Here is a 13,927-nt window from a genome sequence, read left to right as displayed (position 1 = left end):
CCAATGCAGCAGTGGAGGCTACCTCAGTAAATATATTTAAGACAACGTTAGATAGATTGTTGCATAGTAGAGAATTAAGGGTTATGGGGAAAAGGCAGGTAGGTGGAGATGAGTCCATGGCCAGATCAGCCAAGAATGGCAGGGCAGGCTTGATGGGTCAGATGGCCTACTCTTGCTCCTATTTCTTAAGCTGTTATGTTAGTCTAAAAATCAACACTGGAGACATTAAAGGAGGTGGTAATAGGGTAAAACTTGATGCTATTGGTCCGCCAGTTGAGTTAGAATTTTTTTGACCATGTTCCTGAGAGGTAGTATGTAGATGGGAAATTGGATGGCATCAAAAGGAGTCCCTTATTAAACACCAGAGTTAATAGTATGGACATCGGAAGCACACATTATCCCTTATCTTTAGAGGCCAAGGAGCTTACCAGCCAATTTTGAATTATGAGCGCTATACAAACAATTACTCTGTGGATAGCATGTTCCGAACATTTCAAATGAGATGATGACCAGATAATTTATTTTTTGTTGATATTGGTTTAAGGATATCCATTGACCAGGATAATGGAGTTAACTTCCCTAGTGATTCCTTGAAACAATACCATGGGATTTTATTTTACTATCTGTTGCACAGTGGATTAAACTGGCATCTAAAAGATACAAATCTGGCAGTACAATGCTGTCTCGATAATCAGCTGGAAATTGTATACTAACCTCACCATGACTGCAATGTGTAGGTTTATTGTGCATGGGCATGCATCCATATAATATACTCTGGATTTTTAAGTTCGAGCAGTAAGATAATAATCTGCGGATGAATTTAAAAAAATCACAAAATTGGATATTTTCCATCTGTTCCATATAAAACTCTAAAAATAGTCTGCATAAATCTCAACTATGCCCTTATTCAGATGTTTTATGTGCAAGCTCACAAAGTGCCTTGTTCAAGGTTTTTACTAGTTTATTAAACTAAATGGTGTGATGGGTAAAAACAGAAATAGGGCAGATTGATCATGGCATAAGAGATTAAAAATAACATTTCGGCTACCTAATAGTGATTAATATACTGCAAGTTTAACTGGCCATTTTAATAGCAAGTATTAGGATAGGTATCTACATATTCTCTGGAGCTCAGTTTGTCCTGTTTGTTATTGTTTATGTGCATGGGTAACACTTCAATATTAGACAAAAAAGTCTGTAGACCAAAGTTTCCAAGTGACAAAGGAATATACTGTATATGAAACATTGCAAAGCAATGAATGTTCCAGAACGTCCCAATAAACATCCAACATGCAAATTCCCATTTATATAATCACATCTCTTTGCAAAAATAATTCCTTCAATCTTGTTTAAAGCTTGTTGATTGACTATGGAGCATTAGCAAACAGAAGCCACACTCTGCAGCATGTCAACAAAATAATCACAGGAAAAGCAGGTTTCATTTTATCTGTCCCTATAAATCTACCCCTATAGCCATGATTATCAAATGCTTGTGTGTATGTGACTTTGCAGTCTGCTCCATCTGTACAGGTTGGAGCTGACTGTAGTTGCAGTGTGTATTGGACAGACAATATTCTGCATTTGTCTACAATCCACCCAGTGGAAGACGAATCAAGTGTTGTGGGTAGACCTCAACTTCCAATTAGGAAACAAGCTACTAGTGCAGATTGCAGACAGGTCACTGTCAGGAACTTTGACAAAGTTGCACATGGAAGGTTAGTTAAGAAGGTTCAGTCGTTAGGTATTAATGCTGGAGTAATAAAATGGATTCAACAGTGGCTAGATGGGAGATGCCAGAGAGTAGTGGTGGATAATTGTTTATCGGGATGGAGGCCGGTGACTAGCGGGGAGCCCCCGGGATCTGTTTTGGGCCCAATGTTATTTGTAGTATACATAAATGATCTGGATGATGGGGTGGTAAATTGGATTAGTAAGTATGCCGATGATACTAAGGTAGGAGGTGTTGTGGATAATGAGGTGGGTTTTCAAAGCTTGCAGGGAGATTTATGCTGGTTAGAAGAATGGGCTGAACGTTGGCAGATGGAGTTTGATGCTGAGAAGTGTGAGGTTCTACATTTTGGCAGGAATAATCCAAATAGAACATACAGGGTAAATGGTAGGGCATTGAGGAATGCAGAGGAACAGAGAGATCTAGGAATAACAGTTCCCTGAAGGTGGAGTCTCATGTAGATAGGGTGGTGAAGAAGGCTTTTGGAACGCTGGCCTTTATAAATCAAAGCATTGAGTACAGAAGTTGGAATGTAATATTAAAATTGTACAAGGCATTGGTAAGGCCAAATTTAGAATATTGTGTGCAGTTCTGGTCACCGAATTATTGGAAAGATATCAATAAGTTAGAGAGAGTGCAGAGACGATTTACTAGGATGTTATCTGGGTTTCAGCACTTAAGTTACAGAGAAAGGTTGAACAAGTTAGATCTCTATTCATTGGAGCGTAGAAGGTTGAGGGGGGATTTGATCGAGGTATTTAAAATTTTGAGAGGGTTAGATAGAGTTGACGTGAATAGGCTGTTTCCATTGAGAGTAGGGGAGATTCAAACAAGAGGACATGATTTGAGAGTTAGGGGGCAGAAGTTTAAGGGAAACACGAGGGGGTATTTCTTTACTCAGAGTGATAGCTGTGTGGAATGAGCTTCCTGTAGAAGTAGTAGAGGCCAGTTCAGTTGTGTCATTTAAGGTAAAATTGGATAGGTATATGGACAGGAAAGGAGTGGAGGGTTATGGGCTGAATGCGGGTAGGTGGGACTAGGTGAGATTAAGAGTTCGGCACGGAATAGGAGGGCCGAGATGGCCTGTTTCCGTGCTGTGATTGTTATATGGTTAGGAAGGTTAGGAAATCCACCATTACATAAATAAAAATGCAATTCTATAAAAAGGAGCTGAGATTATTACAACAGATGCCACAATGTCATTCAGATTCCTATGGAACAAGTCACTGATAGAAAAGTCTCTTTTCCCTCCAACATTAACACAGCATCATAGCATCACAGCATCACTGGGCCAAGACTGCTTGGCAGCTGCTTTATTCCCTTTGTCTCCGGGCAGTACAGGAAGACATTTAACAAGCTTACAAGGACTGAAGGGGTACGTAAAAAGAGAGATGTAGTGCGTCTTTATTTAGTATTTATCAATAAAATTTAAAACTATAGAAACTCCTCTGTACTGATCTCATGTGGATGTGCATCATCCTATCTTTGTCCTAATTCTGTCCTCCCTTCCTCACATGTTTCTGATCACCATGGAGCTCTGAGTCAGAAAGACAAAAATTATTTTTCCATCTTTGCCAAAAAATACTGGTTCATCTTCTTCTCAAGCAGGAGTTTAATTGTTTTCCTTCCTTTTTCATTTCACTGTCCACCAGTCATCTGGGCTTTAGGGATTCAAAGGTGAGCAGGAGCACCCTCCTGATGCTGCCTCATTACTTACTCTCATGCAATAAAATAGCTGCATAATAGCAGCATCTCGACTGGTATAGGCAATCCAAGCCCATGCAGGGAATCTCTCAGAAGATGTGGCATAATTGTAAAGGACAGGCCAGTGCTGAATCATGGACAGCAAGCACGTGTTTCAACAGAACATGTTCTATACAGGACTGAGATGTAAATGTTAGGTTCTAGGCTTGGAAAGCTGATGTATTCTGTGTATTATCAATTGCTAAGTGCTCTGCACTGTATGCCAAGGAATTTCCGTGATGTGCCAGGGAGTTTGAGTGTGACTACTTTACTCTTAGAATGAATATTATGAAATATGTGTCATCACAATTGGTATGGCAGCTGAGCCACCCTTAAATATGTTTTTGGCACCATTGTAACTCAGCCTTGTACAGTGCATGCCTACTGCTCCACTAGTAAGCTTACCCAGGATAGAATGGCAGACCCAAGCATGACAGCATGTTGCCTTTCCATAACAGCAGATATGGTAGTTTTGCAAGTACTGAGGCACATGAGAAGACAAGCCTGATGTACAATGCCCACAAAGCAAAGGTTCCCCTGCTGCACCATACAGCCACCCAACAATAAATGTTCACAGTGAAAATGAGGATTATTTCCCATATCTCAGGAGCATCCTCCCAAAGCAAATATTGATGTAGGAATCTACTTTCAATGCACCAGTTTATTATTTGGTCAGTTGAGGAAGATCAAGAACTCAGAACTAGCACAAAACATACTCAGTATTGAGCAACAGTAATGCACACCCTGGCCTACTCAGACCAGACATCCCAAAGATTCAGCAAAATATAACCAATCTTGTCTCCGTCAAATTCACTAGAAGGTTAAAAAGAACAATGTCAGTGTTGTCTCCCAGGCCAACATTCCAAGTACTGAGACATTCGTTTCATTCAGTCAACTACTGGCAAGTCACCTCACTTGTATATCTACTGCAGATACCCAAAACACACTCTACTCTGAGCTCTAAGGGAAGAGAAGGTGAGATAGACAAATGCAAAATAGAAATCACAAATGAGCCCAAACCCTCCTTGAAGAAATGCAACATCCTCTGTGACTGTTGTGATTCCTTAGATGACTGCTTAAAGCGGTGGAGCATTCTTCATGGCATTAAAAGCATGGAGTCATATATTAGGAGCATGAGGAAATCATGCATTAGTGGCACTGGCCCACAAAGAACCTATCTGCCCACTCTTTTGTCCACCTCTTGCACCATCTGTGGAAGATACTGTGATTCCATGATTGGCCCTATCAGCTATCTCAGAACTCACAAAGCCACTGCTAAAATAAATCACTCTCAATCCTAAGAGCAAACACGAGTAAATCTGCAGATGCTGGAAACTCAAACAACACACACAAAATGCTGGTGGAACACAGCAGGCCAGGCAGCATCTATAGGGAGAAGCACTGCCGACGTTTTGGGCCGAGACCCTTCGTCAGGACTAACTGAAAGGAACGATAGTAAGAGATTTGAAAGTAGTGGGGGGAGTGGGAAATGCGAAATGATAGAAGACCGGAGGGGATGGGATGAAGCTAAGAGCTGGAAAGGTGATTTGGCGAAAGTGATACAGAGCTGGAGAAGGGAAAGGATCATGGGATGGGAGGCCTCGGGAGAAAAAAAGGGGGAGGGAGGGGAGCACCCGAGGGAGATGGAGAACAGGCAGGATGATGGGCAGAGAGAGAGGAAAAAAACAAACAATTAAATATGTCAGGGATGGGGTAAGAGGGGGAGGAGGGGCATTAATGGAAGTTAGAGAAGTCAATGTTCATGCCATCAGGTTAGAGGCTACCCAGCCGGTATATAAGGTGTTGTTCCTCCAACCTGAGTGTGGCTTCATCTTGACAGTAGAGATCCTGACATATTTAGTTGTTTTTTTCTCTCTCTCTGCCCATCACTCTGCCTGTTCTCCATCTCCCTCTGGTGCACGCCTCCCCCTTTCTTTCTCCCTAGGCCTCTCGTCCCATGATCCTTTCCCTTCTCCAGCTCTGTATCACTTTCGCCAATCACCTTTCCAGCTCTTAGCTTCATTACACCCCCTCCGGTCTTCTCCTATCATTTTGCATTTCCCCGTCCCCCTCCTACTTTCAAATCTCTTAGTACCTTTCCTTTCAGTTAGTCCTGAAGAAGGGTCTGGGCCCAAAACGTTGACAGCGCTTCTCCCTATAGATGCTGCCTGGCTTGCTGCGTTCCACCAGCATTTTGTGTGTGTTCTCTCAATCCTATGAGACTGTTTAGAAAAGGGTGAAGATTAAGGCAGTGAATTAGCAGGCATAGCTCTGGAGTGAGTAGAGTTTGAATCCTACTAAGACAGCTACACAATTGTAATTAACATAATGATAGCTGACTTTAATGATAAGCATGAAACTTTCATAAAGTTGCTCATCTTCTTAAGAGAAGGGAATCAGGCATTCTTATTTGGTCTTGTCTATATGTGGGATAACTGGATTCTCTTTCATAGATTGTAAGAAGTTTATAAATGTTAGTATTGCTAGTGAATAAGAAGTTGTCAGCCCCTTAAAGCAATGCCCAAGTACATCACAAAGCCAGATTAGATTGACTTCCCCAGCAATCAAAGAGTTGCTGCAGAAGATTCTTCCAAATTCAGCTCTGAAGAATCACAATCGAAAGAGTCTTTGATGGAGCCAAAGTAAACTTGAAGGCCACATGCAAAAAGCAAAAGGATAGTCAGTGATGAAATTGGTCCTTTTGAAGATCAGAGTGGTCATCTATGCATGGAGCCAACAGAGATAGGGAAGATCTTAAATGGATATTTTGCATTTGTATTTACTTGGGAGACAGACACAGAGTTTATAGAAGAAAAGCAGGGAGGTCATGGACCCTATGCAGATTAGAGAGGAGATTTTTTACTGTCTTGAGGCAAATGAGAGTGGATTAATCCCTAGGACCTGATCAGATGTAACCGTAGATTTTGTGGCAAGCTAGTGTAGAAATTGTAGGAGCCCAGCAGAGAAATTGAAAATGCTCTTAGCAACAGGAGAGTGGATGAAGGATTGGATGAGAGCTAATGTTGTTCCATTGTTTAAAATGGAATAAAAATAAGACAGAAAATTATAAGAGAGTGAGCCTAACTTCAGTAGTGGGTAAGTTATTGGAAGGTATTCTCGGGGACCAGATACATAAGTATTTGGATAGATAGGGACTGATTAGGGATATTTAGCATGGCTTTGTGCATGGTAGGTCATGCCTAATCAATCTTATGGAGTTTTCTGAGTAAGTTACCAGGAAAGATGATGAAGGCAAGGCAGTGGATGTTGTCTACATAGACTTTAGCAAGGCACTTGACAAGGTCTCGCATGGGCAGTTGTTCAAGAAGGTTCAATTGCTTGGCATTCAGAATGAGGTGGTAAATTGGATTAAACAATGGCTGGTAGATGGTTGCCTCTCTGACTGGAGGCCTGTCAGTAGTGGTGTGGTGCAGGCATTGGTACTGAGTCTGTTCTTGGTTGTCATGTATGTTAACAATCTGGATGATAATGTAGTAAACTGGATCAGCACATTAGGGGACACCACCAATAATGGGTGCAGAGTGGATAGCAAGGAAGGCTATTGAAGCTTGTAGCATGATCTGGACCAGCAGGAAAATGGGCTGAAATATGGCAGATGGAATTTAATGCAGATAAGTGTGAGATGTGCTTTGGGAGGACAAACTGGGGTAGGACTTACACGGTGAACAGTAGGGCACTGAGGAACATGGATGAACAGAGGCCAGGCCCATCCTCTCCATCCATGTCTGCAGGGAAATGATCACCCACCGCTCACTTGGCTATGTCTACGTCAGCTTCCAGCAGCCGGTCAATGGCAAGCAGGCTTTGGATATGAAGAATTTTGATGTTACCAATCTATGACAGGGAATAGATACATAATTCATTGAAAGTGGCATCACAGGTAGATAGGATTGTAAAGAGAGCTTTTGGCACATTGGCCTTCATAAATCAAGGTAATTAGTATGAGCTGGAATATTATGTTGCAGTTGTATAAGACATTGGCGAGGCCTTATATGGAGCACTCTGTGCAGATTTGGACACCTACTTGTAGGAAAAGTAACAATAAGATTGAAAGAGTGCAGAAAAAATTTACAGGGATGTTGCTGGGATTTGAGGACCTGAGTTATGAGGAAAGGATGAATAGGTTAAGACTTTATTCCCTAGAACATGGGAGGATAAGGAGAGATTGGATAGAAGTATACACAATTATGAGGGGCATAGGTAAGATAAATGTAAGCAAGCTTTTTCCACTGAGGTTGGGTGAGACTTGAACTAGAGGTCATGGGCTAAGGGTGAAATGTGAAATGTTTAAGGGGAACATGAGAGGGAACTTCTTCACTGAGGGGATGAGAGAGTGAGTAATGAGCTACTAGTGGATGTGATGGATGCAGTTTTGATTTAAATATTTAAGAGATATTTGGATAGATAGAAGGATGGGAGGGGTATTGAGGGCTATGGTCCAGCTGCAGATTGATGGAACTAGGCAGATTAATAGTATGTCATGAAAACAAATGCATAGGGCAACACTTGAGTGCAAACTATTATGCAGTCAGTTTTATTGGCAAGATCAGTATAACCCATCTTGAAATTCGCTGGATGAAAAACATGGGCAAGTGAAAAACTGCAGATGCTGGACATTCAAATCAACACATACAAAATACTGAGGAACCCAACAGGCCAGCCAGCATCTATGGAAAGGAATGCAGTCAACATTTCAGGCTGTTTTCAGTTTATTTTTTCCATAGATGCTGCCTGGCCTGCTGAGTTCCTCCAGCATTTTGTGTGTGTTGCTTGGGCAGAGGCGAAATTGAATTATAGGCATGAAAACAAGCCCATTGGCTCAACTCATCCATGCTGACTAGGAAGTCTGTATGAACTAGTTTCATCCATCTGCATTTGGTCCATATCCCTCTAAACTTTTTCTATCCCTGTACCTATCTAAATGCCTTTTACATGACATTTTTACCTGCATCGCCCACTTCCCCTGGCAGCTTGTTCCATATGACAATTGGAGCTTTGTGCAATCAGAGTGATCTGAAGCCTGAGAAGATGCAGTTCACTCAGGTTCACTGATCGAGCGGAAATGGTTGCGACTCGCAGCAGAGTTGGTGCTTTTAGCAGTGCCCAGTTGGAGAGATCAGAAGCCTGAAAATTCATTGATTGACTCAAAAAGGCAGTGGTTCACAGCATTAGGGCTTTGAGAAGCAGTGTTCAGGGTTGATGAGCAAGATCATCAAGTAAGACAGGGGCAAGTGCACAGCCGTTGGCAGAGTGGACAGAATTAGAGTGGAGAGTTTGAGGCTTTAGCTCTTCAGGCTTCAATGAGGAGAGGTTTTAGTCAGGAAAGGCAAAAAGAGCTGTAGGTGGAGTTACCCCCCCCCCCCTTTACATTTGCTCAGTTAGAAAAGTAGTGATGCCAGGTAAGATGGGGAAAACTCCTCTTGCAGGATGTGGGGAGGCAGTAAGACTTCCAGTGTCTCTGATGAGACTGCAAGGAGTGCATCTTGCTGCAGCTTCTAATACTCTGCATTAAGGAGATGGAACCAGAACTGGATAAATTCCAAATCATTTGTAAGGCTGAGGGGGTGATAGATAGGACATATAGAGAGGTAGTTACACCCAAGATGTAGGAAACAAGAAACTGCATGACATTCAAGAAGGGGAAAGGCTTATACAGCCAATGCAGAGCTTGTGGCCATCTCCCTCAACAACAGGTTTGGATACTGTTGTGGGTGGGGGTTGTCTGAGCAAAGGAAAGTCAGAGCGGACAGGTTTCTGGCCTTGAGTCTGACTCCATGACTCAGAAGGGAAGTGGGGAGAAGAGGCGAGCTTTGGTGATAGGGGATTCATTAGCTAGTGGAATGGAAAGGAGGAACATGGAGAACATAGCTAAGGAGTTGGTTTAGGAGGAAGGGCATAAGATTTTTGGATTATTGGGCTCTCTTCCAGGGAAGGTGGGGCCTGTACAGAAGGGACATTTCCACCTGAACTGGAAGGGGACTAAAATCTTAGCGGGAAGATTTGCTGATGCTAAACAGTGAGGTTTAACCTAAAGTTGCAGGGGATAGGAACTAGACCAGAACAGTCCATGGAGAAGTTGTGGAGACAGATGTTGGTAAGACCTCAGACAGAGTTAGGAATCAAAAGGTTGAGTATGGAGCATCTATTGGCCAGAGCTGCTTATACTTCAATGCAAGAAGTATTGTAGGAAAGGTGGATGACTCAGGGCATGGATAAACACCTGGAATTATGATACTGTGGGCATTACTTGCTGGAGAGGCAGGACTGGCAGCTCAATATTCCAGGCTTCCGTTGTTTTAGATGTGACAAAGTGGGAAAGATTAAAAGAGGAGATGTGGAGTTACTAGTCGGGGAAAATGTCACAGCGATGCTCAGTCAGGACAAACAGGAGATCTCAGTCAGTGAGGCATTATGGGCAGAACTGAGTAATAAGGAAGTTATGACCGTGATAATGGTGCTATATTACAGACCACCCAATAGTCCAAGAGATTTAGAGAAACAAATATGTAAAGAGATTGCAGACTATTGCAAGGAACATAAATTTCTTATAGTAGGTCATTTTAACTTTCGGTACATCTCTGAGGCTTGCCACTTGCAAAAGTTCTCTGCTGACTATTTGGTGGTTGGGTGTAGCAGAGATGGGCAGGAGTCGGAGTATGAGGACTGGTGGACAAGTTTGTGGAGTGGTGTGGGAGGAATCACCTGCTCCTGAATGTGGCCAAAACCAGGAAGATGGGGATCGATCTTAGGAGGAAGAGGTCTGTGATGTCCTGCATATATTCTGGGAGAAAAAGCTTCGGTGGCGGAGCAGTACAAATACTTGGGTGTTCACCTCGACAACAGACTTGACTGGAAAACCAACACCAAGGCTGTTTACAAGAAGGGAATGAGCAGACTCTATGTTTTAAGCAAGTTGAGATTCTTCAATGTATGCAACAGGATGTTGGAAATCTTTTTACCAGTCTGTTGTAGCAAGTGCAGTCTTCTTTGCTGTTTGATGTTATGGAGCACCATCAGTGCTGGTGATGCAAAAAGTCTAAATAAACTCATCAGAAAGGTTGGATCCGTTCTTGGCTACAACCCAGACTTTTGAGTTTGCGATGGAGAAGAGGTCACTAAACGAACTGTTATCGACTGTGGACAATCTAGCACATCCTCCCCATGTCCGACTGAATAAGCAACAGAGCAGCCTTTCAAATAGACTCCTTCAGCTCTGCTGTTACAGGGGCCATTATAGAAAATCCTTCCTACCAAATGCAATAAGCATATACAACAGCTCATCTCTGTGCAACAGGAGAACACACGTCATAGTATAATGGTCTCTGCTTTATTATTTTCTACATTATTGCTGCACATTGGTACATAATTATTGTGCATATTATTATTCTGTACTTTATTATTAGTTAAGTCTCAAAATTGCTTAGTGTGTTTTTAAATGATGCTGCTGTAATGAAAGGATTTCCCACTCGGGATCAATAAAGGAATTATTATTATTATTAACCAGAATTGTCATATTGTAAAAAAGGCTTGATGGGATGGAGTCAGTCAAATGTGTTCAAGAAAGTTTCCTTAGTCAGCATGTAGAATTCCCAATGAGAGAGAGCATGTGATATTTGACCTGCCATTAGGGGATGAGACAGGGCAGGGGACAGAAGTTTGTGTAGGGGAACACTTTCCATCTAGTGATCACAGTGTCATTACTTTCAACATAAATATGTTAAAAGGTAGGTCTGGTCTGTTGGTTGAGATTCTAACTTAGAGAAAGGTAAGAAATGATCTGGCAAGTGTGCATGGGTTGGCTGTTTTCTGGCAAAGGTGTACTTGGTAAGTGGGAGGTCTTCAAAAGTGAAATTTTGAGAGTACTAAGCTTGTATGTGTGTGTCAGAATAAAAGGTAAAGATAACAGGTGCAGGAAAGCTTGGTTTTCAAGAGATATTGAGGTGCTGGTTAAGAAATAGAAGGAGATGCATAGCGGGTTTTGGCAGCTAGGAACAAACAAGGTACTTACAGAGTATAAGAAACGCAAGAGGTCACTTAAGGAAGAAATCAGGAGGGCTAAAAGAAGCTATGAGGTTTCCCTCGCAGAGAAGGTAAAGGAGAATCTTGAGGGATTCTACAGATATGTTAAGAGCAAATGGACTGCAAGAGACAAAATGGGTCCTCAGGAATATCAGAATGTTGATCCATGTGTGCAGCCTAAAAAGATGAAGTGATCTTAAGTAAATTTTTTGCATGTGTATTTACTTGGGAGATGGCCACAGAGTATACAGTATATAAGTGAGGCAAAGAGACATCAAATTCATGCACCCTATACAAATTACAAAAGAGAGGTGTTTGCTACCCTGAGGCAAATCAGGGTGGATAAGTCCCCAGGGCCTCATAAGGTGTTCCCTTGGACCCGATGGGAGGTTAGTGCACAAATTACCAAGGACCTAGCAGAGATATTTAAATCATCCTTAGCAACAGGATAGGTACCAGAGAATTGGAGGATAGCCAATGTTGTTCAGCTGTTTCTGTAGGAAAGTAATTGGATGGTATTCAAGCGACCTGATATGTAAGTATTTGGATAAACATGTACTGATTAAGGATAATCAGCATGACTTCATGTGTCATATCTAACCAATCATACAGTTTTTTGAGAAATTTACCAGGAAAATAGATGAAGGCAAGGCAGTGGATAGTGTTTACATGGACATAAGCAAGGTATTTGACAAGGTCCCACATGGGAGGTTGGTCAAGAAGGTTCAGTCACTTGGTATCCAAGAAGTGGTAATAAATTGGATTAGACATTGGTTTTGAGGGAGAAGTTGGAGAGTGGTAGTAGATGGTTGCCTCTCTGACAAGAGGCCTGTGACTAGTGAAGAGCTGCAGGGATCAGTGCTGGGTCTGTTGTTGTTTATCATCTATATCAATGATCTGGATGATAATGTCATTAACTGTATTTGCAAATTTTCAGATGACACCAAGATAGAGGTTGTAGTGGACAATGAGGAAGGCTATCGAAGCTTGCAGTGGAATCTGTACCGGTTGGAAAAATGAGCTGAAAAATGGCAAATGGAATCTAAAGCAGACAAGTGCGAGATGGTGCAATCCAATAGGACCAACCAGGGTAGGTCTTACACAGTGAAGAGCAGGGAATACCTGGAATACAAATCCATAATTGATTGAAAGTGGTGTCACAGGTAGATAGGATCATAAAGAAAGCTTTGGCACATTGGCCTTCATATTGAGTACAGGAGATTAGATGCTATGACATAGGAAAGGCCTAATTTGGACTACTGTGTGCAGTTTTGGTCACCTACCTGCAGGAAATATGTAAATAAGATTGAAAGAAAATGTACAAGGATGTAGCTGAGTCTGAGAGAACTGAGTTATACGGAAAGAGTTAAATCTGACTCCTCGGTACCCAGAGCCTGGACTGACACCTTACTGCCCTATTGTCTTGTTTATTATTTAGTGTAATGCCTGCACTGTTTTGTGCACTTTATGCAGTCCTGGGTAGGTCTGTAGTCCTTTGTCGTTTTTTTCTGTGTTATTTTTTATGTAGTTCAGTCTAGTTTTTGTACTGTATCATGTAACACCATGGTCCTGAAAAAACATTGTCTTATTTTTACTATGTACTGTACTAGCAGTTATGGTTGAAATGACAATAAAAGTGATGACTTAACTTGAAGTTAGGACTTCATGCCTTAGAATGTAAAAGTTTGAGAGGAGATTTGATAGAGGTATACAGAATTATGAGGAGTTTGTAGGGTAAATGCACACTGGCTTTTTCCACTGTAGTTGGTTGGGACTACAACCAGAGGTTATAGGTTAAGGTGAAAAGAGAAAAGTTTAAGGGGAGCATGAGGGGAATTGTCTTCACCCAGAGGATCATGAAAATGTGGAATGAGCTGCCTGCACAAGTGGTGCATGCAAGCTTGATTTCGATGTTTAAGTGAAGCTTGGCTAGGTACCTAGATGGTAGAGGTATGGAGAGCTATGATCTCAGTACAGGTCAATGTCAGTGGGCAATTTAAGTGGTTTTGGCATGGACTAAGTGAGCTAAAGGTCTTGTTTCTGTGCTGTACTTTTCCATGTTTCTCTGACTCCAATGCCCTCTAAGTGAAAAAATTGCCCTTAAGGTCCCTTTAAAATTTTTCCACTCCTATCTTAAATTTATGTCCTATAGCTTTAGACTGACCTACGCTGTTGAAAAGATTATGGGCATCTACTTTATTTGTTCCCCTCGTGATTTTATATACCTCCTTACAGTCACCCCTCAGCCTCGTATGTTTGATGAAAAACATTTCCAGTCTATCCAGCCTCCTGGTCTCTTAAAAACCTTCAGAATCTTTTCTGCACCTATTCCAGCTTAATGACTTCCTAAAGGTCATCAGACCTTGTTAATGGCAGTCAATGCCATTAATGAAACCTCATTCTCTGCTAACTCCA

The 13,927-nt window shown here is 41.8% G+C and overlaps 1 long non-coding RNA gene across 1 annotated transcript in view; it reads right to left on the bottom strand.

The window, feature by feature from the left end:
* Positions 1–722: 722 nt before the first annotated feature.
* The window catches only part of LOC132395021 (uncharacterized), a 44,123-nt gene continuing 30,918 nt past the window's right edge, over positions 723–13,927 (bottom strand). Inside the window, exon 3 of the long non-coding RNA XR_009512488.1 lies at positions 723–808. This is a non-coding gene — a long non-coding RNA (uncharacterized LOC132395021). The remainder of the gene's footprint in view (positions 809–13,927) is intronic.

This window comes from Hypanus sabinus, chromosome 6 (assembly GCF_030144855.1).
Source record: "Hypanus sabinus isolate sHypSab1 chromosome 6, sHypSab1.hap1, whole genome shotgun sequence".
In the NCBI taxonomy this organism is placed as follows: domain Eukaryota; kingdom Metazoa; phylum Chordata; class Chondrichthyes; order Myliobatiformes; family Dasyatidae; genus Hypanus; species Hypanus sabinus.
The sequence above is the reverse complement of the archived record's forward strand: the minus strand, read 5'-3'. Positions and strand labels throughout refer to the sequence as shown.